Source organism: Chrysochloris asiatica, unplaced genomic scaffold, assembly GCF_000296735.1.
Source record: "Chrysochloris asiatica unplaced genomic scaffold, ChrAsi1.0 scaffold00022, whole genome shotgun sequence".
NCBI classification, from domain to species: domain Eukaryota; kingdom Metazoa; phylum Chordata; class Mammalia; order Afrosoricida; family Chrysochloridae; genus Chrysochloris; species Chrysochloris asiatica.
In genome coordinates this window covers 15,556,177-15,581,431 of record NW_006408540.1, presented here as the reverse complement: position 1 = coordinate 15,581,431, position 25,255 = coordinate 15,556,177, and positions in this window count along the sequence as shown.

The window sequence follows — 25,255 nt, the reverse complement described above, 5'->3', positions numbered from 1 at the left end:
TGTAGTTCAAACAACTTTGCAATCTGACGTATTAGCCCACAGCGCCACACCAGAACTCCACTAACACACCCATACTTCACACACTCAGCAAGTACTGCCATAAAGTCACATCTCTCTGTGCCCAAGAACCCAGAGTTGGAAGTTCCTATCCGACATACAGGAACCTCTGAACCACTCCATGAGAGAGAGAGACTCAGTTCTTGGGGATCTCATTATAGGAACTGAATCATCAGCCTTTTCCTCATTTACCTTTTAATCCTCTTAATGACTTATCATCAGGTTAGGGGACATATAAGTTACTGTAGTGATTCTTTTGACTCTCTGTCTCTGGATTGAGGTTGTGAGACATACTCAGCATCCAAGTGGAATGGATGGGATAGAAATAACTTCTAATCTATGTCTGTTATCCATTTATTCCCATCACTGATGGCATGAGGATCTCAAATGTGTTACAAGACTATTTCCTAAAGCAATAGCCCCCCCATTTTTTTGACATATGAAATTAATGGAGTGAAACATTGTTTTTTTGGCTTCCAAAACCTCTCTCTTTTGGGGGCAGGGCTGGGGGTGTGGAGGGAAGACCTTGATTGTGCGGAGGAGAGCCAAGGGCTTCCTGCGTATGGTGCCAGATGAACCACAGCAGGCAGGGCAGGGGCTGGTGGCAAGAGACAGGGGAGGATGCTGGCAACACCGCAGACAGAGCGGGGAGTTTTTTCTCAATGAGGAACACCAACTGTGCACACACCTCAGGCATTAGCTCTTGCAAAGGGGAATCTGATGCATGGGGATGGGAAGGCAAGGGGACATCAGAAAGTGAGGACAGGGACCCTGTCTGTCCCTTCCCTGCTGGGTCCACCACTGAGTTGGTACATACAGCATGTAGTTGTGGAATGAATCTTCCACAATCAAGTTCTTTTTGTGTGTTTTTTTGTGTGTGAATTATGTGATAGTTTACATGGGAGAACATTAGTTTTACATTCATCCTATCATATAACATTTCATTTTCATGGTTACAATCCCCTCCATACATCATCAACCAACCAAAGGGTCACCCTGCAAGCCTGCCCCCTGGTCGTCAGTATACAGCCCCTCTCCCTCTCTGGGATCAAAGTCCCCAGCTGCTCCATCTCTCCGCATTATCATCTCTGCCTCCATCTCTGGCATCACTGCTTATCTGGATAGGGTCCCGCATCCCACTCTTCTCCCTTGATGGCCCTAGGGACCTCCACTCCCAGACTGCAAAATTAATCACTCTCCTCCTTGCTACAGAATGTCTACCTTTACATTTCCAACCCTCACAATAAGTCCTGATAACAATTATGCACTATTATATCACAAGAGACTTATCCACATTTCCTTTCATCAGCCCCGCCTAGACAGATTGGATACTACTCAGTGGAGAGTCTACCTTCCTCTGAGCCCTCTGGATCTAGGTTCCCTCTTGAAAGCCTCTAAGCCAGTCATTTCTTGCCTTTGTAGCTTCCCTATTTTAGGTAGCCAATGTCCAATTTGCCCATCCCTGTCTACTCTGTGTATGGAGGGGGTGGGAATGATTCTTGCTTTAAAGATTTGTTCCCTCTTTTGAGCTACTGCATCTATAGGTGCAGGTCAAGTTCATCCAATTGTAACAGATTATTCTTTTTTCCCTCTTCTTTCTTCTTCTAGTTGAGCTCTGATCATCCAGTCATTGAAGCCAGTCAATTGGGTATTATCTGCAAGTGTGGGTATTCTTGTGCATATGCCCTCTCTTCTTACTAGCTGGCACAATGAAGTTTTTGGATTAAAAGCTAGGGGTGGTTGAGGGAATGAGTGGGTTGTATATCATAGGGCAACAGACAGAGCCATCAGCTTCCCAGATGAAGAAACTATCAGACCCATAACCAGACAGGACAGGCCACATTTCTCTCCATGAGCTTTTTGCCTTTCAGACATCAGGCAAGGCTAGGTCAGCCCATGGTGGGAATCCCTTACTTTCAAAGCACAGCTCCTCTGATCCCAGTCCTCTAGGTTCCACCAGGGTCAATAACTAAGATCCAGGGCCTCTCTGGAACCCCAAGAATCCATATCTTCCTCATACACTTTGAGGCCAGCTTCTACCTACGAAACAGCCTTTGCCCGTCTGTCTTTCATCCTCCTACAAAACCATTTCCTTCCCCCTCCCACGCTCTGGCCCTCTCCCATGCTTTGCTCCCCAATGATAGTTTCAGTGTTTCTTGTTCAGATCCACATTAAGACTTAGGTAGTCCCTTTGTAGCACAACACATAAGAGAAGAAGAAGATCCTAATCATCAATTCGTTTCCCTCCCCATATCGGCTTTGTCTTGTACACTCATTTCTACACCTTCTTCCCCTAAAGTTCCTCTACCCCACACAACCCCACTGAGCTTGTATGCCGTGAGTCAGAACCTCCACAACTTTTGGCAGGAGGAGGCGGTAGACTCAAAGATTCTCTGCCCTGTCCTCCCTCTTTTGAACATCTAGAAAGCCCACCTGTTCTATAGAGGCACCAGCTACAGAGACCACACATGCCTCAGTATGTATCTATGTGACATTTGCCCTTGTTGTTTGTAGAATCTGGAGCCTACCTGTGCTTTTGGACTGCTTGATTATTTTTTTCCCTCAACGCAGGAAGGAAGTGTGATCTGATGGATGGAGAACTTGTCTGGAAATTAGGAGATCTGCTTTCTGAATCTGACTCACTGTGTGGCCCTGGGAAAATTGCTTTGACTCTCTGGTAAGCTGACATTTTCGCTTCAAGTGAGTGAACAGAAAGTAGCCCTTTGTGTTGTTATTAGCTGCCACTTAGCAGCCCCTGATTCATGTGACCTCATGAACAATGGAAAGAAATGCTACCTGATTCTGCAGCATCCTCATGGTTGGCTGCAGATCAGACCATTGTGATCCATATGGTTTTCCTTGGCTGATTTTTGAAGTGTTACCTGACCTTTCTTCCTAATCTGCCTTTGTCTAGACATTCCAATAAAACCAATTCTGCATTGTAGCAACACTTGAGCCTCCACTGACAGACAGGTGGTAGCTGGGTATGAAGTGCATTGGCCTGGAATCGAACCTGGGTCTCCCACATGGAATGTGAGAATTCTACTGCTGAGCCACCACTACTCCAGAAAGCCGCTAGTTCGTGGGTCTATAGATGATCCTTTCTCAGTTGTTGTCCCTTTCTACAGTTAGGTACAGAACTGCTCCTGTTCCTAAGCAGTTTCTAGGCATTCTAGACTCGGTTTTTACAAACACTTTGATCAAAGAGACTCAAACCTTAAACCGGTATCTTCAAGTCAATTCTAACTCTATACAACAGCGTAGAGCTGCCTCACAGTGTTTCCAACTCTGTAGTCTTTAGGGAAAGGAGCTTTGGTGGTGCTGAGGGTGAGGCACTGGGTTGCTACCCACAAGGTCAGAAGTTCAAACTCACCAGCCACTCCTCAGGAGAAAGATGAGGCCCTTTGCTTCTGTAAAGATTTATAGCTTTGGAAATAAATCTTTCCAAAAAGTCACTATGAGTTGGAATGCATGTGATGGCAGTGAGTTTGGTTTGGTGCTTCAATCTTTATGGAAGCAGACGGCTACATCTTCCTCTACCAGATTGGCTTTTCGCTAACAGGTGAGTGCTTAACCGTGTGCCGTCATGAATCTTCCTAAAAACTTAGACATCCCAAAAACAATCAGCACTTGACCCAGAAAATTTTATGATCAGTTACCCTGAGAGTATCCGATGGCCAGACACACATCATAAATGGATTCAGTCTGAAATGGGTAAAAACCTGTGCATAGGTCTGGCTATGAAGAAATTTGATGCACTCCTCATTCCTCACTCCCAGCTTCAACATACAGGAGTCACAAGTGACAAGAATTCAACACAAGTGAAGGCAGATTAGCTTGACTCAAGGAATAAATGCATTGGTTTACATACCTGGACTGGCCAGAATTCGTTTGGCTTCAGGCAAGGCGAGATGTAAGGTCTCAAACAATGCCATCAGAGCCGTGCTTCTGTCTCCACCTGCTGGACAGGTGCTTACCTGGAAAGCTGATACACTGGTGGAAAGATGGATGCCAGCTCCGAACCATTGCTGAATCGAGAGATTTTCTGATTGTTCCAGCAGAAGTGTCCAGGAGGACTCTGTTTGAGTCCTGTGCTCATTCACAGATCATTCCTGGGTCACTAGGCCTCCTCTGTGAATAGGGTGGGCCTGGGTCAGGCTGTGGAATAGGTTTGCTGGAGAGAAGTGTCCAGCTCCTAGAAGAACAGAAATGGATGCTGAACAAGCAAAAAGTCCCAAATGTCTTCTACACTAGCCAGAGCCAGCTGGGAAGCAGAACACAGAGACTTACAGAAAAGTGAGATATCTAATGTATCCAGAGTTCTGCCCTGTAAATCTCACAAGCTCCTGATGAAGGGCAAAGTAAGGACTGAGGTCACGTGCTGGATAGGTAGCGTGTAGTAAAGCGGCAACAACTGTTGTTGGTGTTTTCTGTGATTGGATAAAGCTCTTCCAGCCTGATGGACTAATACAAATCACTGTGGGCTTTGCAGCCATCATCAAAATATTTCTATGACTCCTGAGATCAATGAGAAAAACACATAGAAGACTCAAAGTTACACTGAAGTCAGATAGTAATCACACAGTTTAGTTCTGACATCCCACTGACAAAATTTCCTACTGAATACACATTGCAGGCTTATTTCTTCTCACAGAGAGTACTTGATTAGCTTAAAGCAGATTATCTTCTCTCTGGATTATCTGAAATCGGCTTTCCCACAGGTTGGTACCCCCTCAGTGGTAGATACAGCCCATCTCTCACACTAAGCCTGCCTATGAAGATAAAAAACTGGCTCACTGGTCCAAGAATTCAAATGCGAGTAACTAAATCATGTGATGAGTCACAAATCAGCTTAAAGGATGCCATTCTTTCTTTAAACACTAATATAAATGCTCTTAAGTAGATGGGGATGGGTTTCTATACTAAGAGGATCAGGACTCACTTTAACAGTGAGAACACTCAAGTACACAGGGTAGTCTGCCCGGGAGGTAGGACTTTGTGAAGTGATTTTGTAACCAGTGAAGAAAAGCCTGTGACTCTCGTAGAGTCTGCAAAGGAAGGTCACACACGGAACTTTTCCTGACTGTGGTAAACTGGGTTTTCTCACCCCCAAGCCAGAAAATTCATAAAGCACCTGCTGTATGACAATCATGGGAACACCAAGAAAATTCAAGAAGAGACACTCCCAGGTAAGATGGCATAGTGAGTTCAAGTTTGAATTGCTCCCAACTCTACCCCAAGCAAAGCAATGTTGCTATTATTGTTAATGTGAAATATTCTTTGTAAGGGCTTAAAATAAAAGTCCATTGAAAAATAAGATGAATATTTCCATGGAAAAGAAGTTGGTGGTAGTAAACAGGTGTGAAGCCATGGGCTATTTGGTCTCCCAGCCAAGAAGACAGAGATGGCCAAGGTTTGGTGGAGTTGTTATTGTTAGTGCCATCGAGCCAATGCTGACATATAACAATCCCATGTGCAGAGTAGAATTGCTGTATAGTGTTTTTATTGTGAATTGAGTGATAGTCTACATGGGAGGACATTGGTTTTACACTCATCCTTTCATTGCGATGATTACAATCCCCTCTGGGCATCATCATTCAACAGTATTTGCTTTTATTCCTTCTGTGTGTGTGTGTGTGTGTGTGTGTTTTTGGGGGGGTGTTGGGGGGATTGGGGGTAGAATGCACAAAAATACTCAGGAATATATAATCATTTAAACAACCAAAGGGCACATTCTGCAAGCCTGCCTCCTGGCCGCCAGCACACAGCCTTTCTCTTTCCAGGAGTCTAGAGTCCTCAGCTGCTCTCTCTATCTCCATGTCCTCACCTCTGCTTCCATCTCTGATGTTGCTGCTTCTCTGGATAGGGTTTCACATTCCACTCATGCTCTTCTCCCTTCATGGTCCTAGGGTCCTCTGTTCCTGGAATGTAGGCTAACTACTCCCCATTTTTTGTTACAAAACTTCTACCTTTACAGTTGTGATCATCACAATTAGTCATGATAACAATTACTCACTATTGAATCATAAGAATCATATCCCCATCTCCTTTCACCAGACCCATCTATTCAATGGGGATTCTACCTTCCACCTCACACTCTGAAACTAAACTCCCTCTTGAAAACTTGTAATCCAGTCACTTTGTGCCTTTATAGCTCCAACCCCCATTTTAGGTAGCCAATGTTACTTGGTTACAATTTCAATGGAAGTTGTTCACAAGGCCTTGGTGAGGTTAATAGAGACTAGCATCTTCCTGGCATAGCAGATCACCATCTGCAGCCAAAGGTGGTGCTCAATTCCCTTATCTATTTAAAAAAAAAAAAAAAAAAGGCACAAAACCTTTGGTCACTGGCCTGGGCTTTGAGCTACAAAATCCTGGAAGCCACGATGCCTGAGGAAGCAGGCAGAGCCTTGATCCACGTCCTGAAGGAAGTCACCCATCAGCTTAGTGCTTGCATATATGATATCCCCAATATGGAACGGTAAGAGTCCCATCACCAACATTCTACCTGGTTAGAGAATAGCAGAGAGGGTGTCATCAAAATCAGAAACTCCCTAGAGTGGAATAAATCAGGGCCCATGAAATATAAGTACAGGTTGAATTTGAAAACATGCAGGTCCCTGGGGAGATTTGATTTCAGTGGGTTTGGTACCTGAATGAATCCTAAGAACTGACCCCTGCAGTCTACCCACAGATTCTTTCCAGGTGACCTTGAACATTGCTGGTTGTTGTAAAGTGTCGTCAAGCTGGTTCCAACCCATAGTGACCCTGAACATGGTTTCCGAGGCTGTAAATCTTTACGGGAGCAGAAAGCCTCATCTTTCTTCTGTGGAGCAGCTGGTAGTTTCAAACTGCTGACCTTGAGATTTGCAGCCCGATTCGTAACCACTACAGTACCAGAGCTCCTTAGATAAGCTTTAATTGCTGTTGCTGCTGCTAAGCGCCATCCAGTTGGTGCTCACTCATAGCGACCCTGTGTAAGGTTTCTGAAGTTGTAAATCTTCAAGTGCACAAAAAGCCTCATCTTTCTCCCTAGGAGTCGCTGGTAGACCTGAACTACCAATTTTATAATTAGCGGTCCAGTGCTTACCCAACAAAGCAACCATGTTCCCTAGATAGCTTAATACTCAAATAAATGCTGTCTTCTAGTACCAGACTTTTCCTTGGTGTCTCGCAAGAGTTCCCAGGTCTTACTTTTCATCTATAAAGGCTTCAGAGAAGCTGTATGAGAGGAGAGATCTCCCAGCCCCATTCTGAGACTTCTTGTTTCCCTTTCCAGGTTGTTTTCTCACTTTTTTCTCCCAAGGAAAAGAAGATCATTCCTTTGTTTGGGAGGACTGGAGGGACTCAACCATCCTCTTTTTATATCTAGAGTAACCTAGCAAGTTTACAAATACTGCCTCTTCTTGGCTAAGAGTAAACAGAGGAACGTTCCAGAAGCCATTGCTCCAGGGTCAAAGACGTTCTGCTGAAGAAGCCACGTCAAACATAAATAGCATCCCATTACAACCTCATGAGCCAAAGTTTTGGAATTATGAATAATTTTTTAAACATGTTGGGCATAATGGAGTAAATGGAATTGTTCAAGGATGGAAACTTGGGAAGAGAGGGAAAGAGAGAGAAGAGAAGGAGGAGGAGAAAAAAAAGAAGAAAAAGAAACGAGATTGTGGGAGTAGCAGAGAAGACTTTGGTGGCACCAAGGACTTGGGCCAGAAAAGCAACATGACCACAGGAAACATTCATCAGGATCCAAACAACCTCCCAGCCAGGAAGAGGACACAGCTCACACCTGGCTTCAATAAAGGTCCCCCCCTCCCCTTTGCAAACCTTGCCTTAGTCTTGGAATGGTCACAAAATAATTGGTTTTTTTAAAACCTGAAAGGCAACTTGCCTGGCACACAGCTGCTTGAATTACAATCATTGTATATTTTGGAAGCAATTAAATTATTTATGCCTACTCATTCAAATGGAGAAAAACCTACTGCTATTTAAGGTGCCCAAATCGAAATGTCCTTCTCCAAGGAGGAGAATACAGATGGTTGAGCTATTTGCACACTCATTGCTCCTTGATACCAAGCACATGTATTTTTCAATGGGTCCTCACGTGAGACAAACTTAATGCATCTTCCTACCCCCTTCTCTTCTGCTGACACTGGGACTCAGTAAGAGCACTTCAATGGTCTTTCTACAGCCTCTTTTCCAACACTTGTGACATCTGAATACATTCTAGTTTATTGTTTGTTGTTGTTGTTAAGTGCCGTGGAGTCTAATCCAACTCATAGCAACCCTGTATAGCATTTCCAAAGAGCGGCTGGTGAGTTTGAACCACCGACTTTGCAGTCCAGCACATTAACCCGCAGCACCATGCCAGTTCTAGACTGGGGTGAATGCTATTTTCAGGTTGAATTAAGATTTTTTTTAACTTTGTGATTCAACCAGCAAAATTTTGTTGAAATTCTGCATCTAATTTAAGTCTTCAAGATTTAGCCATGCATTTTTCACTTGGATTCCTGGTGTGGCACATGGGATAAGCACTGGACTGTTAACTGCAAGGTCAATGGTTCAAACCCACCAGCTGCTCCTCAGAAATTCTATATAGGGTCACTATCAGTCAGAACCCACTCACCAGCACTTAATAGCAACAAGAACAAATAATCCCAAATGATTTCAGGATTTCTTCTTGTCTTAGAGTTCCCAACATCAGCAGATATGACCTCCAAGTGACCTACTCAGCAGCTTGAGGTAACTGGTGAAGAACTTTTTGCACCTAAGGCCACAGTGTCTGAAACCACTTCCTCTCCCCACTTTCCTTGACCTCTCTTCTGTCCTCAGCATTTGGTTTTATTAACCACACCCTCCTTAAAACCTTCTCTTTCTGAGGGTGTGTGTGTGTGGAGAGAGCAAAGATTTCAGCATCAACATATCTGAATTTAAACACCAGTTTAAATTTGCTTTAAAACTCTGAGCTTCTGTACTCACATCTATAAGAGAGAGAGGACCATCCATGCCTCAAAAGAGTCAAGATGAAGACTGCATTCTCTGTTTGTCAAATGTTTAGAATGGAGCAGTCTCCATGATGTTGTCGTTAGGTGCCATCAAGTCAGTTCTGACTCATAGTGACCCTGTGACCCTATGCCCAGCAGAACGAAACACAGCCCAGTTCTGCACCACCCTCACAATCATGGTTGTATTTGAGCTCATTGATCCAGCTCATTGACCCTCTGCTTTACCAAGCATGATGTCCTTCTTCAGGGACTGGTCCCACCTCCTGGTAATGTGTCCAAAGTACGTGAGTTGAATTCTTGCCACCCTCACATCCAAGGAGCATTATGGCTGTACTTCTTCCAAGACATTCATTTGTTCTTATGGTAGTCCATGGTACTTTCAATATTCTTCGCCAACACCATAACTCAAATGCATCAATCCTCCTAGTCTTTCTTATTTATTGTACAACTTTCACAGCTCTGTGAGGTGATTGAAAATACTGTGAGGAAACACTAATTGAACCATTCCAGTTTCACATTTTTGTCTCCCTCCCTAATTTCTAAATATGGATAGTGTCCAATATTCAGTCGTTAGCCATCTTCACATCTCTCTACCTTTTGCATATGCACCAGAACCACCACGACCTCACCCACGAGCCAGCAGACCAGCCTAATCTTCTGTTCACTGTGTGACCATGGGTAATGGTTTCACCTCTATGTCTCAGTGTGTAAAATGAGGTGCTAAGTGAACAAAACACTCTTCCCTATTGCCTGTCCTTAAATAGTGCAATTCTCACCTGCCTCTTTTCTGATCCTTCTCTGGCCTCACCTTCTTCATTCATTCCTCCTGTCTCTTGTTTCTGAGGCTGGAATGGAATGTGGAGAGATAACCAGGTAGCAATAACCTAAGTGACTCTTAAGTTATAGCATAAAATCCTGTATCTTAGCTCTCATCACCCACCCAGTGTCGCTGTGGCTTTGGAGATGCAGAGAAACTCAAAGGTTTTGGATAGGAATGGTTCTGAGAAACCTTTAAATTTTTAGTTTGTTTTTGTGAAGGGTGTAAAGTTAGCGATGATACTGAGCTATTTCCTTATTTATGAAGCTAAATGGCAGGCATATGCTAATAAATCATCTCTATGGGAGGGTAGGGATAATGCACTCAACCAAAAGGTCGGCTTGAACTGCAACAGTTCAAACTCACCAGCTGCTCCTCGGAAACCCTATACATGGTTGCTATGAGTCGGAACCGACTCGAAGGCACTTAGCAACAACAACATGGGAGAGTAGGAATCCTGGTGGGACACAGTAGGATCAGCACTGGACAACCTCAAGGTTGGCAGTTCAAACCCACCAGACACCCCTCAGAAACCCTATGTTGTTGTTGTTGTTAAGTGCCATCGAGTCGGGTCCGACCCATAGCGACCCTGTACAGGGTTTCCGAGGGTGTAAATCTTTACGGGAGTAGAAAGCCTCATCTTTCTCCCGCGGAGCGGCTGGTAGTTTCGAACCGCTGACCTTAAGGTTCGCAGCCCGATTCGTAACCACTACGCTACCAGAGCTCCTATACTCACATCTATAAGAACAAAAGGATCATCCCTGCCACGAAAGAGTTAAGATGAAGACTACATTCTCTGCTTGTCAAGTGTTTAGAGTTGTCAAGTGCAATGAATTGGAACTGACTTGATGGCACTTAACAACAACAACATGGGAGGGTAGCCTGGTGAAGCCATTCTGGAAAGCAATATGATGATAATAAAATTAACTACCTATGTACAGTCTATGGTCCAGAATTCCACTGCCAGCTCTAAGGGTCCATAAGAGAATCTGAACAGGAATAGTCCCCATGGTAGAGTTGAAGTCAGTCTTAGTGACCATTCATTCGCTGGATGAATAGACGCTATGGGCTATTGGTTGTTAAGTAAAAACTAGGAGGTAGATGTGCGCAGGGAGTCCTGATGTCTAGTGTAGGATAAGCACTGGACTGCTAACCACAGGGTTGGTGGTTCAAACCCACCTGCTGCTCCTTGGAAATCCATGCAGGGTAGCTATGAGTCAGAATTGACACAGCAGCACTTAACAACAACAAATAGTGACAGACTCTAAAATGGTCCCAATAATCCCTTCCAACTGGTATTCATGACCTTGTGTCAATCCTTCCCTTTGAGCATGGGTGGGGCTATGACTTGCTTGTAAGCAAGTCATAGAATACCCCAAGGTGACAGGATGTTCCTTCCAAGTTTCTGTCTATAGACTGTCTCTGTTTCTAGCATTGATAAAATGATGAAAGAAGAGGTCCATGTGGCTAGAAACTACCAGCCAAAACCCAGCAAGGAACTGAAGCCCTCAAGTCAGACACCTGTAAGCTTGGGAGCATATCCTTCCCCAGTCAAGCTTCAGATGACAGCCCCACCTTGGCCAGCACCATGATTGCAACCTTTGAGGAGAGGACCCTGGATTTCTAAACCACAGAAATGTGAGATGATAAATGTGTGTGTTGTTTTAAGTAACATTGTTACACAGCAATACATAACTAATGCATTAATAAACTCACTTACCTAGGCATTGATCATCAATGGTAGCTAATATCACACATAGAAGAAACAGATAACCAAATATATACATCCTGATGGAAACTCACAAAACAAGCCATAAACAGTCTTGCCAAGAAACTGAACATGAATCTGATCTTCTCTGGATCCAGACACCAGCTTACTAGAACTACAAAGGACAGAGGGATTTACCAAGCAACCCACAGAAATGCATTCAGGAACCTCAGAGTGTGTTGTTGTTGTTGTTAAGTGCCGTCGAGTCAGTTCTGACCCATAGTGACCCTGTACAGGGTTTCTGAGGCTGTAAATCTTTACAGGAGCAGAAAGCCTCATCTTTTTCCCACGGAGTGGCTGGTAGTTTCAAACTGCTGAACTTGAAGTTCACAGCCCGATTCATAACCACTATGCTACCAGAGTGTAATAAATCCTACAAAACAAATAAACTGGAGATGTAGTAGGAAAACTGTTACTAGTAGCCCCCTACTTAGAAGGGATTCCATTCAGCAAACCATCATTAATCAGTTCTGACATAAATCAAATACTTCTTTTTGTTTTTTGTTTAAGTTTTCATTATCATTGCCTTTTTATTATTTTTATAAATAATAAAATAATAAATAATTATCTTTATAAATCCGATCTTTATTTGTTTACTTATCTTTGGGTGTTGGAAACATTATATATGAACTTACAGATATATATATGAAGGCAAATAAAATGTATTGCTCTAGGGGAGGGGAACCTTTTTTCTGTGAAAGGCCATTTGGGTATTTATAACATCATTCATAGGCCATATAAAATTATCAACTTAAAAATTAGCCTGCTATAATGTGACAGCTAGAACTGTGGTTGCCGTGGCAGGGCCAGACCAAATGATTTTGTGGGACATATATGGCTCACGGGCTGGTTGTTCCTCATACCTGCTCTAGGGTTTCAATGTATATATGCCTGGGTCTATTCTAAACAAAGCATGTCTAACCATGTCTCTTCAATAATCAGTAAATGGCTGCAGACCATTCTCTTGGTAATGTACTTATCTTGCATTATTGTTGTCCTTTATTATTGGTATCTTTGTAAATCCAATCCTTGTCTGTGGGCATTGGAAACATTATGTAATCAGCTCTGGTAGATATTCTTCACCTTGTATAATCTTGTCCAGCCCCATTGCTGGCTTTTTTAACAGCTTCAGTGTCGGCATTTCCTGCTTCTCCAGTTGCACATACATCATGTAAACCAAATGTGCACTTGAAGTGATGAAGCCAGTCCTTTCTGGCATTTAAGTCTTTTCCCTGCTATTCCTTCAGGTTTTCAAAAAGACAGTGCTTTTTGAATTGTCAGTAACTCATAGGAATCCTCTTCTGGATTTGGTCGTCTTTCTAAATCATCAACAGCTTCTCTAACTCATGGATTGGCCTCTCGACTCTTTTTGTGTTGAAATTGTTGATTTTATGCCGGTCACTCCTTTAGCTGCTTATTTTCATCCATAATGACTGTCAAAACCGTCCTTCCTCACATAGTCTTTTGCTGATTTCCTTGCCCTATCCGAGACCTTAATGATCTTCATCACTATATTCATGTCTAGAGACTTCCTTGCCTTCTTTTGGGTTTAAAATTTATAGTGACATACTTTCTTTTGCTAGACATAGTACTGGGCGTATAAGCAGTGCAGGTGTGAGAAATTTGGACAGCTCAATTTCCAAGTAACAACCAATGCCTCTGATGGTACGAAATGGCAAATACGATCACGTGACCAGCACTTAGGCCTCTTAGTGTGGCGCTGGAGCATTAGCACTGGACTACAAACCACGAGGTCAGAAACTCTATACAGGGTCTCTGTGAGTTGGAACTGACTCAATAGCACTTAACAACATCAACAGAATAAGCACCGGACTGCTAACTACAAGGTCGGCAGTTCAAACCTACCAGTTGCTCCGTGAGAGAAAGATGAGGCTTGCTGCTCTCATGAAGATTTGCAGCTTTGGAAAATATTTGTTATTGTTGTTGTTGTCATTGTTGTTGTTGTTGGTAAGTGCTGTCGAGTTGGTTCTGACTCATAGTGACACTGTATAGGATTTCTGAGGAACAGCTGGTAGGTTTGAACTGCTGACTTTGGGGTTTACAGTCCACTGCTGATCCTACAGCACCACACCAGGACTCCTTAAAGCCATATACAGGGTCATTATGATTCAAAATCGATTCAATAACACTTAATATATTTTCACTAGGAATGTCATCAGAAGGAAGAGAGTAGCATCCAAACAAGATTCAGACATTGGTGAATGCCTTGAACTTAGACCATCAAATAGGACCCTCTCTATTCCTCCCTAGTCCTTCAGGCCCTACTGCCAATCTTATCCCTGCTTCTCCAGGATTCTGAAGTCTGCCTGTTCACTGGCTCCTTGGGAAGCAGCCTCTGTGAGTCTCAGCAGCTCTGTTGGTGACATCTTCATGAATCCCAAAGGCAGCCACAAATCCATCTGCAACTGCATTCACAGAACACTCGTGTCCTGAGCCCCAACCAGAACCTTCTGAGGTGGAACATTCAAGAGGGAGTTTAGTTTCAGAGCGAGAGGGGAAAGGTAGAATTCCCACTGAAGAGCTTTCTGAAACTATTAGTTTACCTCCTGTTCCCAAGTCTTTTCCTGAATGATTTCTCACTCCCTCCATCTCCTGTTTCCACCTTCCCCATGAAGTAGGTAAAAAACTAGTTGTATAGTCTATATGGTGGACCCATGTGTGTGAGAGTAGAACTGCCCTCCATAGGATTTAATGGATGTGATTTTTCAGAAGTAGATTGCTAGATCTTTCTTCTAAGGTACCTCTGTGTGTACTTTAAACCCCAACATTTTGGGTAGCACCTATATTAACTGTTCGCACAACCCAGGAACTCCCATAAAGCAGGCATCCAGGAGTAGCTTGCTTCCTTCACTGCCTCTTTGCAACTAGCCCACCAAGATCATCAGCTCAACTGCTTATGCCTTTCCTGAAATCTCTCTACACCAGAAGGATACCTCAGCTATCCACTTGTATTTGACACCATTTAACTGTATTTGTAAGACTAATAGTCTTCTTATTCCCTAGAAATTCCAAGTATCACCAGGCTGATGATGAATTGTTTGACAGATTATTCTAAAATGACCTATTCCATTGGTGGAAATTTCAAAATAATAGTTGTGATACCTCATAAGCATGAGCTCATTTAGCTTTCAATCAGTGAGAGAATTATTATTCCAGTTCTACAGATTAAAAAATTGAGACTGAGGAAATGAATGATGAGGACTGAGATGACACAGGGATTGTTTGTGTTTGACTCAGATAAGTAACAACTCAGGGCTAATATAACACCTAAGGTTATCCTTTTTGAACTCCCATGGTGCTGTAGCATAAGCACTAGATTACTAACCTCAAGGTCAAACCCACCAGCTTTCTGCTCCTGTCAAAATTTACAGCCATGGAAACCCTATACAGGGTTACTGTGAATCAGAATCGATTTGATGGTTGTGGGTTTTGTAAGCAAGGCAGTGGAAGGCCTCTCTTCCCCATTCTACTCCCAGCTACACCATCTCTTTCGTCTCCCTAGAAAACTTTCTGAGATGCAGGAGGTGGGGAACCTTATATCCCTTCCTTGTCTTCTCCCATGACATGTGTCCCCAAACCTCCTCTCTAAACCACCTTCCAACAGTTTCCCACTAATTTCCAAACATGCTGTGTACCCTTTCACTCATTCATTCAACAGGTATTTATAGAGAACTTATTAAAAGCTAGTGCTAAGAACACAATGATCAGTATGAGTAACAAAGTTCCTAACCTCATGTTGCCCACAGTCTGGTTCTTCTCAAGACTTCTTTTTATAATACCCTGCACTCCTCCCCATTACCCCAGTCAGACAAACTCCTAATGATACAACAAGTTTTAGCTCACAATTTTACATCCTCCTCCGCCTTCCCAGTTCCTGGGGATGATATTTTAAAAATCTAATAACCAGTTTAGCCACCAAATTGGATAATAGCTGTAAATTGTCAGTCTCCTAGTATGTCCAACCTGAATTTCAGCCTGGCCCAGGCCAAGTGGAATTAGTCTTGCTACCCATGGGGCTCTTTCTGTGCCTGGTCCATAGAGAGTCCTCTCTTCTCAGGAGGGATTTCCTGCCTATTTCTCCCCAGATCCTCTTCACTTGTTCATACACAAACACATGTCAACATGGCTGTGAGCTCCTTCCAGACAAGAATCATTTCTTATTTGTTAAGGAAACTAGTACAACTCTAGGCAGATAAGAGCTAAGTAAATCTATACTGAATGAATTTGTCAGGATAGGAAGTAACCTGACTTTCATGCCTAGGAATTTCCTAAAATTTACAAGATGAGTCCCTCAGGTTGGAAGGCATTGGAAATGGGACTTGGGAAGAACTGCCTCCTCAAAGTAGAGTTGACCTTAATGGCATGGATGGAGTGAAGCTTTCAGGACCTTCATTTGCTCATCTGGAGAAGGGCAGCATGCTGGGTAAAGCAGAGGGTCAGCGAAAAAGAGGGAGACCCTCAAAAAGATAGATTGACACAGTGGCTGCAACAATGGGCTTAAATGTAGTAATGATTGAGAGGGTGGTGCAGAACTGGGCAAGGTTTTGCTCTATTGTACATCAGGTATCTGTGAGTTGAAACAAACTCTACAGCACCTAAAAAACAAATCATATTTTTTTAAAAAATTCTTCCTTCTTCAAGCCTCAAAAAAATTTAATGTGTGTTGGGCCCATTTTCCCGACTTTTAGTTAACATGTAAATATTTTTCATTCTACTTTATAAGTGAACTGTTGCTATGATAAATAGCACAACTTTTCCTTGTGTATGTACTATCTCTCCAAGCAAATTGGAAATCTGATGTTTCTGAATATGACACATTTCTTAAAATGTCTGATAAAGTATAGCCTCATCTATATACACAGGAGATGTTTGGTAAATATTTCGAACCCATTTTCTCAACTCCAGAATATGTGGGAAGTTTTCTACCTTTGTCTTCATTTATCACAGGGTGCTATTCATAGCATGTTGTTGCTGTTGTTCAGTGTCATTGAATTGGTTCTGACTCATAGCAACCCTGTATAGGTTTCCAAGGAGCAATGGGTGAGTTTGAACTGCTGGCCTTGTGGTTAACAGTTCAGTGCAAATAATATCCTAAAAAGTTGAAATCCTAACCTTTGTTACTTGTACTTGTTGCCTTCTTTAGGGATTGAGTCTTTGAATGCATGGTCAGTTGAATTCACATGAAGTCATCCAATCTGAGTGGTGTTCTTATAAAAGAAGAGAAGAGACATGCCGAGGTCCGACAGCCATGTAACAATGAAGTCATACTGCAGCTGTAAACCAAGGAACTCCTGGGGCTTCCAGAAGTTGGGGGAGTCAAGAAAGGATGGTCCCTTAGAGAGCATGGGCGTGCTAACACCTGAATTCAGACTCCTAGTGAAGAGACAACAAATTCCCACTGTTTCAGACTATGCACTCTGTGGTGTTTTGTTATGAAAGCCCTCAGAAACCAATACACAGAGCTTCTCAACTTGAGTGATACTTGCATTTTGTTCCCACTAGTTCTTTGTTAGGAGGTAGCATAGCCGAGTGGTCTAAGGCATTGGTTTTAGGCTTCAGTCATCCCTCCGCTACCACATTCTTTATCTGGCATCCTGGTGTGGCACTGTAGGTAAACACTGGACTGCTAACCACAATACTGGAGATTTAAACCCATCAGACATCTTATGCAGGATCACACTGAGTAGGAACCAATGCCTACTACAATTCCCAGCACTTAACAACCACAGTACTTTGTTGGTGGGGGGAAGTGGGATGACAGGACTGTCCTATGCATTAGGATGTTTAGCAGCATCCCTAGCCTCTATCCATCATCCTTCAACTTGTGAAAACCCAGATTTTCTCCAGGCATTGCCAAATATCCCCTAGGGTATGTTTTGTCAACTTTGAGAAATCAAAATCGCTTATGAAATTCAAAAGTTATACATATCTTGGGGTTCCTTAGAGAAATGTGCTGTGAATCATAGTGTCATGAGGGGTAACAAGATTTGAGACCAAATTTACTAGGACATTGGTCCATCTCAGAATATGATTTGGTAAGATTGTTTTGTCAAGTGTGGCCAGTTGGAAGAAAGTGTCCAAAATTGGACTGGACCAAAAAAGAAGCTAAAAATGTTGGGCAGGGTTTCTGCTGAGTCTGAGGGTCAGGCCTCCATTGCAGAGATTCCCCCTCCTGGTCACTAGCTTGGATCAACATAAGCAAGGAGCTATTCCCATCTCCAGTGAGACTGACTATTTTAAATGAATCTGTGGTCCTGGGCCATTTCTCAGTGGACAAGTCTCCACATCACAAAAACCACCAGGAAAATGACCACTAATTAGCCTGCTCATTAGCAATCTTAGTAAAGAAGATAGCCACAAAGACGGCTGGGGCCCGAGCACTGTGGTCTCCCCCCTATAAGCTGGCCTGGCTCAGGGGACTGACGCTGGGAGTGAGCAGACAGTGTGACCTCTAGACCCCCAAACACCCTCCTTCTTGGAGAAATATCTCAAGGTTGTCCTGTGCATCCCATCAATGACTGCCAGACTTTCTCTCAGGAGTGTAAAAATAAAATTATGGTGGCAAAGCTCACAAGACCAGTCTTAATGACTAAAGTATGAAAGATGGGTGGGTCAGGTCTGCAGCCAAACTTTCATCCTGTCTGATGGTCACAGTACCTCTGCCATCAGCGGTGGTATCATGGGTGAGTACCGTGTGGAGGGATCAGGTAGAGGTTGGAGAGAAGTCAGCTTGCAGCCAAAACTGTGAAGGGTCTTCAAGGTCAAAAGGAAGGGATTTTGATTATTTCTGAACCTATCTAACCTCCAATCTTCAGGAGCCATTTTCTCTGACATTTCTGGAGCTAAAACAGATGGCTTCTAAGACATGGGTGACTTGATTACCCACTGCCGTTGCGTCTATTCTAACTCCTAGTGATGCTATAGGACAGAAATGAACTGCTCTTTGGAGTGTCTGAGAATGTCAGTCATTACGGACACAAGAGTCTCCTCTTTCTCCCAGCATGATTGGTGGATTTGAACTGCCAACCTTGTGGTTAGCAGCCCAACGCTTAACCCTCCAGAGTTCCCTGGTGACCTGATTTGATCTTGTGAAATCCCTGTGGTCTCTGTGCCACTACAATTCCCAGCATAACACATCTGTAACTCTACTATAAGACCAAGCCAGACCAGTTGTTTTCGAGTCGAGTGACTCACAGAATCCTGTGTGTGTCAGAGTGAAACTGTGCTCCATTGGATTTTCAATGGCTGATTTTTCAGCAGCAGATTGCCAGATCATTCTTCCCAGGGACCTCTGGGTGGATTAGCGTTTCTAAGCTTCCAGTTAGTAGCTGAGTGTTTAACCATGTGTGCCCCCCAAGGGCTCCGCACAGTGAAAGCTCTCTGGAAAGCTCTCCGAGCTCCTCTAGAAGCATAGGAAACCCTTTCTTGACTCAGAGCCCACCAGCAGACACAGCAGCACTTTCCATTTCCACTTTCAGAGTCACTCATTATGCTATTTACAATCCCAGATGAACCTGAAAAGGAAGTCTGTGTTTTATATACTTGCACCTGCTCCATCTGGGCGACAGACATAAAACTCCTACCGAGTTGACTAGAGGTAACCCACACATCTAGCATCTGACTAACTAGCCACCAACCACAGACTCAGTGTGTTGGAGGGAGTTTCATGTCGATACAATTTCCCCTTCTCTTACAGCTGAGCAGCCCAGGTTAGCAGAGTTGGGTTTGTGCGGTGCAGCTTGGTGGTTTCACAAACACAAGGCCATGTATCTCTTTAGAGAAGGGTAAAGCTAACTCACAACATTATAATGCTGAATACAGATTACCCCTATTCATATTTTCACAGTTTACATTATCTTCTGCATCACTTTCTTTGACACATTAAATGCCCCCATATAAAAGTCTATTCTTCCCATAAGGTTATCTCCCTGTTGCCCTACTTATTTAGAAACAAAGTCAATGACTGCTCTATTTAGCGCTTACAATAGTTTCACTACCTTTGTACTAGATTATAATAGACAATATTGTTACAGTATAGTCATTTTCATTTCACTTAATAAACAACAAAAAGAAATGAAAATTGGGATCGATGACAAGGAAATGTAATATGCTAAATATGCCTGTGATGTGAAGTTGAGTTCTGTCTATTACTTGGGGAAAGAGTGCTGAACAAGTCACATTTCTTTTTCTTTGTAATAGGTTGTGTGTCTCATAAACCCTTCAATCTAGGAAAACATAGTTAAGTGTGGATATTTTAAAGCATCAATGTGTCAGACTGCAAGCCTGTTTGAACTGCAAAGTCAGTTGTTGAAGCTCACCAGCTACTCCTTGGAAACCCTATACAGGGTTGCTATGGGTTGGAATCGACTCGACAGCACTTGACAACAACATATTAATAGTGTATTACATATTAACTTCAAGGTCAGCTGTTCAAATCTGTCAGCTGCTCCACAGGAGAAAGATGAGGCTTCCTGCTCCCATCATGATTTACATGCTCAGAAACCCCATTCAAGGTTGCTATGAGTTGGAACCAACTTGGTGGCACACACCACCTCCGCCATGTTAATAAGGAAATCTAATTAGTGATTTAAAATATGAATCTAGGAAAATTGGTGGGGGAAAAATAAAGTGGAACACCTAAAGATCTTAGGCAATAGTGAGCTGAAATGGACTGGTGTTAGCCATTTTGAATCGGACAATCCTATGGTTCACTATGCTAGGAACAAAACTTTGAAGAAAGCGTCCCATTCATTATCAAAAAGAACATTTCAATACCTATCTTGAAGTACAGTGAAGTCTGTGATAGGGTAATTTCCATACTGTTACAAGGAAGACCCGTAAATACTATTATTATTCAAATTTATTCAGCAACCACTAAAATCAGTGATGGATGATGAAATTGAAGAATTGTACCAACTTCTTCAGGCTGAAATTGACCAAACATTCAGTCAAGATACATTGATAATTACTGGTGATTAGAATGTGAGAGTTAGAAAAAAAGAGTGAAGATTCATTGAAAAATACAACCTTGGTGACAGAAATGATGCTGGATATCACATGATAGAATTTTGTAAGAGCAGTGTCTTATTCACTGCAAATACGCTTTTTAGATGACGTACTCCTGGGCCCTACCAGATGGGATACATGGGAATCCAAATTGACTACCTTTGTGGGAAGAGACAATGGAGAAGCTCAATATTATCAGGCAAAACAAGGTCAGGGGCCAACTATGGAACAAACCATCAATTGCTCATATACAAATTCAGGCTGAAGCTGAAGAAATTAAAGCAAGTCCACAAAAGCCAAAATAAAACCTTGAGTGTTCCTCACCTGAATTCAGAGAGCATCTCAAGAACAGATTCACTGCATCAGACAATAATGACCAGTAGAGTTGTGGGATGAATCAAGAACATAATACATGAAGAAAGCAAAAGGTCATGAAAAACACAGGTGAAAAAAAAAAAAAGAAAAGACCAAGTGAATGTCAAAAGATACTCTAAAACTTGCTTTTGAACATAAAGAAGCTAAAGTGAATGGAAGAAATGAGGAACTCAAAGAGCTGAACAGAAAATTTCAATGGGCATCTCAATAAGATTAAGTCAAATATTATAATGAAATGTGCAAAGAACTGGAATTAGAAACCCAAAAGGGAAGAACACAGTCAGCATTTCTCAAACTGAAAGAACTGGAAAAAATAATTCAGGCCTCAACTTCTAATTTTGAAGGATTCTACATGCAAAATATTGAATGATGCTGTAAGTATCAAAAGAAGATGCAAGGAGTATACAGAGTCACTGTACCAAAAAGAATTGGTTGATGGTCAATCATTTCAAGAGGTGCCATGAGATCAAGAGCCAACGATATTGAAGGAAGAAGTCCAAACAGCACTAAAGGCAATGGTTCCAGGTACTGATGGAATTACAAGTTAAAATGTTTCAACAAACTGCACAGCACTGGAGGCACTCACTCATCTATGTCAAGATTTTGGAAGAACGCTACCTGTCTTCAACCAATTGGAAAAGAACCATGTTTGTTTCTATTCCAAAGAAAGGTGACCCAGTAGAATGTGGAAATCATCAGACAATATCATTAATATTACATGTATGTAAAATGTTCCTGAAGATATTTCCAAATTGATTACAGCAGTACATCAACAGAGAGCTGCCAGAAATTCAAGCTGGATTCAGAAAAGGACTTGTAGAGAAGGATATCATTGCTGATATGAGATAGAGCTTGGATAAAGCAGAGAATATCAGAAAGATGTTTACTTATGCTTTATTAACTATGCAAAGGCATTTGATTGTGTGGATCATAACAAACTATGTATAACATTTCAAAGAATGGGTATTTCAGGATACTAAATTATTCTCATTGAGGAACCATGAGTCAGCCAATCAAACAGAACAAGGGGATGCTGAATGGTTTAAAATCAGGAAAGATGTGTGCCAAGGTAGTATTTGTTCAACATACTTGTTCAATCTGTCCCTGAGCAAATAATTTGAGAAACTGTGTTATACGAAAAAAAAAAAAAAATGTGGCATTAAGATTAAAGGAAGCATCATTAACAACCTGCAATATTCAGATGATACAACCTTGCTTACTGAAAGGGAAGAGGACTTGAAATACTAATGATGTACCTCAATGTAACGAAAACATGGATTGCACCTCACTGTGCAAGAAAACAAATATCCACACCATTGGGCCAATAAATAGCATCATGATAAATGGAGAGAAGACTGAAATTGTCAAAGATTTTAATTTGTTTGGCTCCACAATCAATGCTCATGGAAGCAGAATCAAGAAATCAAACAACATTTTGCAAATATACTACTAAAAAACTCTTCAGCTTTTTTCCTTTTACAGTCATCGCTGAAGTGACAGCTGCTGAAATGAAATTCAATCCCTTTGCGACTTCTGACTGGAGGAAGAACTGTAAAAAGCACTTCAATGCACCTTCCCATATTCACAGGAAGATTATGCCTTCCCCTCTTTCCAAGGAACTGAGGCAGAAATACAATGTTTGGTCCATGCCCATCCAAAAGGATGATGAAGTCCAGGTTGTACAACGATGCTACAAGGGTCAGTAAATTGGCAAAGAAATCCAAGTGCGCAGGTAGAAATATGTCAATGACATTGAACAGGTGCAGCGAGATAAAGCTAATGGTACAACTGTTCATGTGAGCATTCACCCCTGCAAGGTGGTGATCACTAGGCTAAAACAGGACAAAGATGGTAAAAAGATCCTGGAACAAAAAGCCAAGTCTCACCAAATTGGAAAGGAAAAGGGCAAATATAAGGGAAAACGACGGTGACAATGCAGGAGTAAAATAATCCTGTGTGCAACTTCCGTTAAAAACTGTAAAAATGCGGGGGGATCTTTTTAAATGCATCAAAGAGCAAAGATATCACTTTGAGAACTAAGGTAAGCCTGACCCAAGTCAAGGTATTTTCAATCCCTTATATGCATGTAAAAGTTGGACAGTTAATAGGAAGACCACCATAGAAGAATAGATGTCTTTGAATTTTGAGAATATTGAAAGTACCATGAGCTGCCAGAACAAACAAATCTGTCTTAGAAGAAGTACCATCAGAATGCTTCTAAGAAGCAAGGATGGTGAGAACTTTGTCTCTTGTACTTTGGATGTATTATCTATCAGAAGGGACCAGTCCCTGGAGAAGGAAATTATGCTTGGAAATGTGGAAGGGCATAGAGAAAGGAAGATCTCCAACAAGATGGATTAAAACAGTGGCAACAAGAATGGTCTCATCACTTGTGAGGATGGTGCATGGGTTGCTACGAGTCCTTTTAAAGAGCAAATCAAGAAGTTGCAGCTCACATCACATTGACCAGAATTTAATCACATACCTAGCTTCAAGACAACCTTAGAAATGAAGCCTCTATATCTTGATGATTATGTGTTCAATTAGAACTTGGGAGATTCTATTACTGAAAAGATAAAAATGAACACAGGGAGTCAATTAGGGGATTAGGCCACAGCATAAAAATCTTTACACCACTGAGGAATTCAATTATTTTCCAGTATCTCTCACAACATGAGCATATAATACTAGAACACAGTTTGCAAACAAGAAAACAAAGCTAACCTGCACCAATATCCAATGACCATCTCTTTTACCCTTGCTTGCTGTGATTTTTTGGCTATTACTCAGTTTCATCAGTTTTTTCCCCAAAGATCTTACTTAATGAAAGCATGATTTAAAAAAAGGTTTTCAACTTTTTGTGTGAGAAATGGGTAATATACAGAAAGGATCCATTTCCGTTTAACTATTCAGACACATTTTATTTCACCTCAATGATTACAATCCTTTCAATATAACATCGCTTATCCTACTTTCTCCTTGTGCTTCTTGCTTCCAATCCTCCTTTTTTCCAAATTTCGTCCTTGGGTAAGTATTGCCCCTTTGAGCACAAATGGTTGGTTTTTCTGGTGTGCATACTTCCCTAGTGTTATTGTCTCCACCCACCCCTCACACACACACAATAAACCTGTCTATTATTTGGCTGAACATGAGCCCTGGGAATGAGTTCATTTCCATACTCCACCAGTCTCTCTAGGACCAGAAAGCCTGGTATGTTTTATTATTTTTAGTTTTGTTCCATATTTTCCTCCCACCCTCTCCAGGACCTTCTAATGTGATCTCTTTCAGAGCAGTCAGTAGCGGGATCTGGGCACCCTCTAGTACCAAAAAAAAAGACATTTTTATCAAACACAAGCAAATGTTTCCAAGTGATGTTTTATTTGGATGGGCCCTATAGCATAGTCCAAATGTATTTTCAATGAGTCTGGAGGATGTTTGGTTCAACCATCAATACTTATGGAAGCGGCAGTCAAGAAATCAAATGGCGTATTGCATTAGGCAAATCTGCTGCACAAGACCTTTTTAAAGTGTTGAAAAGCAAAAATATCAGTGTGAGGACTAAGGTGCTCCTGACCCAAGCTATGGTATTTTCAATAACCTCATATACATGCAAAAGTTGGATAGTGAAAAGGAAGACCATAGAAGATTTGATGCATTTGAGTGATGCAAATGAAATGAAGAAATCAGCTCAGCAGGAGCCCTTTCAGCCCAAAGCATGTCTGCAATGCTGAGCAAGTGTCTGTGGCTGAGCGTTCTCTGGCGACAGCATCAAATAGCCTGTGCTGTGTTTGAATCATATATTTCCTGTGCTCTATGCCACAGTTCTGATCTGATCTTCATGTTCCTTGGCAATCATGAAAATGCAAGAGGACAAAGTTATGGAGAACACCAGTGTTCCTTTCAGCAGTCAGTGCTTTCATGACATCATGACTAATGGTTTGGCAGAAAAATATTCTGATGAAGTGAAGAAATGTAAGAGATGCTTTTGGTGGGTTAAATAAGATTTTTTAATAGTGTGTCTGTAAAGCAAAAATAGAATAATGTTAATTCCTGAATTATCAAAAGAGCCTATTGATAGGGTGTTTTATCTGTTTAGAAAATGCTAACACCTATTGTTGTTGTTGTTAGGTGCCATCGGGTCGGTACCAACTCATAGCAACCTTATGCACAGCAGAATGAAACACTGCATAATCCTGGGCCAACCTC